Source organism: Amblyomma mixtum, chromosome 5 (genome assembly GCF_055824585.1).
Source record: "Amblyomma mixtum isolate Tamu chromosome 5, ASM5582458v1, whole genome shotgun sequence".
In the NCBI taxonomy this organism is placed as follows: domain Eukaryota; kingdom Metazoa; phylum Arthropoda; class Arachnida; order Ixodida; family Ixodidae; genus Amblyomma; species Amblyomma mixtum.
In genome coordinates this window covers 104,906,781-104,911,140 of record NC_143016.1, presented here as the reverse complement: position 1 = coordinate 104,911,140, position 4,360 = coordinate 104,906,781, and positions in this window count along the sequence as shown.

Sequence of the window (4,360 nt, the reverse complement as noted above, 5' to 3'; positions counted from 1 at the left end):
CGTTCCTTCTTGTGTAAGGCGACTTCTTTCCCGATCATCTTCTCTGTCCTGTACAGAAGCTCGTTTGCGTGCGCTTGTCGGCCGGCCAGAAGCGGTGGCAATGGAGTTAATCCCGAATCCTTTGCTCGTCTGGCGCTCTTTTGAAGCTAACTCGCTCTGCTGACCTTCATTGGCTGAGTTTTTACGTTTGCGATGGCGGCCATCGCATGTTAAGAGAGCCATGGACGTCACGGCTTCTTAGGAAAGGGCTTAGAGCAATGGCCGACGAGAAGCGCTTTACGTTTCCGAAATTATGGGGTGAAACATCGGGTTATATTTTTGGTCGCGGTTAGCAGTCCGTCATTTGCAGGGAAAACTCTAATGAACCGAATTACTACTTCCGTGAAGTATATGTGTGTCGGTATCAGTGTGTGTGCGTACGTGTATAGCTTTGTCTGCCAGCTTTCGTTCAGTTACTCAGTAGGACCTCATACAGTTTTCTGTCATCTGCGGATGTAGTAACTTTGTACATGGTTTCTACCGACTCTGTTTCACAGTGCAATCTTCTCTTCAATGGCTTTGTTCAGGTAATATTTAAAAAAGTATAGAGTGTACTACCAGCACCGCAACCACCTGCACCATATTATAGTTAAAAGCGAGGTACTAAGCTTATTCGAGTATCGCCCGCTTTCTTCACGATTCTTTCAGCAGGAAAAAGCAGCAAAAACGTTGAAAAATTTCATAACAACCTCTTTTTCGGTCAGTTGGCGCGTATTGATCCTGCAAAAATACTTAGCCTAAGCAGACAGAGACCATGAGTACAGACCCAGACCACTTTTGTGTGTGTGCCGTCTTTCTTTGTGGTCTGTGTCCCCTTGCGCTAAATATACAGAAAATTGGAAAAGAGTGTTGACGACAAAAAAATTACGGTCAATTTGCGTATTTAAGCAAAATGCGAATTAGGTGCGCTAGAATCTCGGTTTCTGGTCGGTTCCGCCGTTCGGATCCACTGTTAACGGATGGAGGTTATGCGCTTAGCGATAATACTTTAATGCTCATATACGCGGAATTGTTCATTGTCTACTAACTATTTAAATGTCCCTGGGGCCCTCATACCGCTTCAGGCGCAGGGGTGCAGCAGTCAAGCGGTACCCCACTCCCCTGCAATGGCTGGTGCTGCCATCAATGGTGCTCATGGCACTCAGGTTGTACTTCCCGGGTAACCTCTCATGACAAATCATTAACTGCCACATGCCACAGTGGGCAATTTCCCACCACTGTGTGGGCAGTGGAAAGTGGGTAATCTGCCACAAAACAGGCTTTAGACAGATAGACAAAAACGTACAAAAGCACAACGGGTAAATGTGGGGAATCGCCACTATAAGTGTTAGCGTACTAAAACATTTCCTCGGCACTAAAAAAAATGCGCTGCAAGCGCGGCGTAACCTCATAGGTACATCAGAAACGCACAAGATTTCGGATGACTTTACACATATATCCTGAAGGGAAAATTACTATTTTTCTTTTCGCAGAAGAAATCTCACAGCACACAACGGCAACAAATCACTCTCTGCTATCGGATCCATTGCATTCGTGTAGTAGTCATGCAGTCAGGTTTGGCTGCATTCATTTTTATTTTATTCGCTTCTTTCCACCCTCTGTAAGCACTCCAGGATTCTCCAAGCAAACATTGGCATTGATGGGCTCATGTATCAGTATTTAAAGCTCAGTCATGAAGAATCTGCTGAGCGCTTTATGCGAGGCACGACACGTAACGCTTGATTTTCCGTGGTTTATTACATGACGGCCAGTGGAGAACTGCTTTTGTTCTAGGCTGGGGTGAAACACGACTCCGAAAAAGCCCGCATACTCGTACATGAAGGCATCGAACCTCACCACGGTCACATGAAAACCTGAATGAAGGAATTCGTGGTAATTTCTTGTTAATTGTAAGCCTCTCCTTGTCAGTCCGGGCGGAATTACCGCTTCTTATACTATAATGAGCTCCAAGAATTAAGCTGTGCCGACGAAGCGTATGCGTGAACACATGCCTCTCCAGAGACCTGTTGCGACGAATCGCGGTGCGGAGATACTTATTACCACGTAATCTGATCGCACTGTCGTTGGTGCAGTGCCGGAGTTCCGAATCAAGACCAAATAGTCGCCGAAAGGATAAATGACGGCTAAGCAACAGGGAGGTGGAGGCCAGCGAGGGGTCTTAACTCCCGGTGTGACTGGCACTGACACTGATGGAGTTATCTCCGGACACGGATTCACTTGATCTGTTTACAGGACTCCCCTTGGCAACCAGATCCTCTTAACTGAGCGTAGACGTTCCGCTCCGGTGGTTAGACCCTCATCGCTAGCAATTAATTGGTTGGCAAGGACCACGTTTCCTTTATTAGCGCTCGCGAGTAAGACGAACAGCAACGAACAGCACGCGTCGTACCTCTTCTGCTTGACCCGCTGAGCGGATTGATGGCTAAAGGGTGGGAACAGATGCCCGGGTCTACCAATTTTCCACGTGGCAAAGCTAACAAGCTAAGGATACTGCTGCTGAATGTCGGATCAGAATGTGGACAGGAAGCTTCGGCGCCGATTTGTGTTATTTTCTTGCAATGTTCTCAGAGTATCTGATCAGAAAAAGAGCAGTCGTCAGTATTCCAGGTGACTTCGAGTCATCTCAATCAAAAAATATCTTTTGGAGTTTCAAAAGACAAAAATTAAATCAAATAGAAACAAAAGTATTCCGATTGGTTCCAACTGTAGTTTCTGCAATTCCAATTACTTTTTTGACAGAATTTCTTGCCTGTCAGTGTTAAGAATATTAAATTATACAATCAATAAATTGACTAATAAATGATTACTCGCGTTTTCTTCGGTGAAGTTGTTACGTACTTGCTGCTATATGGCCGAGTGGTCTGAAGATGCTACTGCCCAACTACGACAACATGCGATCAAATCTGAACTGTTACTTCATTTTTTTTAACACGTAGGCCTTGTTTGCCCTACTGAGCGAAAACCCGTTTCTGTGCATGCGTGTGCGTGCGCAGATGGACCCTATAAAACATGGCGACCTCATGCAACCTGGCAGGTAGCGGTTAAATTAATATTTATTCGCGCGAGGTTGCTCGCGGAGAGCAACTCATATCGCACAAATTCCACCGCTGGGAGCACCTGCCATCCCAGGGCAGTGGCGCACTGCTTAACCACTGCACTATACTGCGCCAGGAGGGGTATGAGGACTCCCAGGTACCTATGGATGTTAAGCAGATAAAGACCAATTCTGCATATATGGGCATTGAATCATTATGTATCGCGTCCTACTCTTAAGATGGAGTGCGGGCAGCGTTACAGTGGCGACTGCCTTTAGGAGTTAGTGCGAAGATCAGAAAGGGTGTGGCGGCACCGGAGCGGCGGCGGCTACGTAGAGCCATGCAGAGGTAGAATTTCCAGCTGCGTGGCATCGGGTGACATCACGACGCAGCGCGCCGCCACTGCCACTGCAGACTGCGTAAGCGGTCTGTGTCTGCCGACTTTTTTTTTTTCATATGTATCAGCGCGCGATTTTTTAATGTTATGACATGCGCCCCTGATGGCATCCAGTCGAACTACATGTGCCTGCCCCGAATTTCTCGTAAAGACGAGTGTGAGATCACGAATTCGAGACGTGTGGATTTAGGTCTAGGCCGCGTGAGATGGACACATCTGTGGAAGCCGCTGCCCCATGCTGGTGGCTTCCACCCGATTTCGGAGAAGTTATCAGCTGATGTATGCACTGTCGTACCAGGACCAGGCAGAAGATGGAGAAATAATCTCAGATGCTCTCCCCATTGTCTTCCTTTTCCTCTGGGCGGTTAATCTGGCGCGCAGACCAACACTCAGCGGCATAAACCCCGGTCAGGTGAGTGTTGACGCCAGCATTACAAAAGCTGAAATCTCGTACGTAACGAATGTTGTTTGGCCAGCAGTTTTATCGCGAGGTGCAGCAACAGTTGACGAAAACCTGCCAATGTGTGCGAGCAACATATCTGCCGAGGCCTCAGTGGGGTTGCAATTTGTTTTTTGTTTCACTAATTTTCCACCCACCTCGAATTGCTTCGGTTGCGAACGTCGTCGATGAACAACACAGGCGGTGGTAACAGCAAGCTTACGCGGATTTTGAGAGCATTTTGTGAGTAGAATGCCCGCGCACACACACGCACAAAGAAATTCTCTCTATGCTCAATCTCGGGAGAGAACGAAGCATAGCGCCTCGCCTGCCAGCTACTCTGCACATATTTCTGGGAGTCTGGGGTTTTCAATGTTTTGGGAAAAATTATTTTAATCGAACAGCACACACAAACGTGGCCTCACAAACATGGCAACAACTTTGTACCGT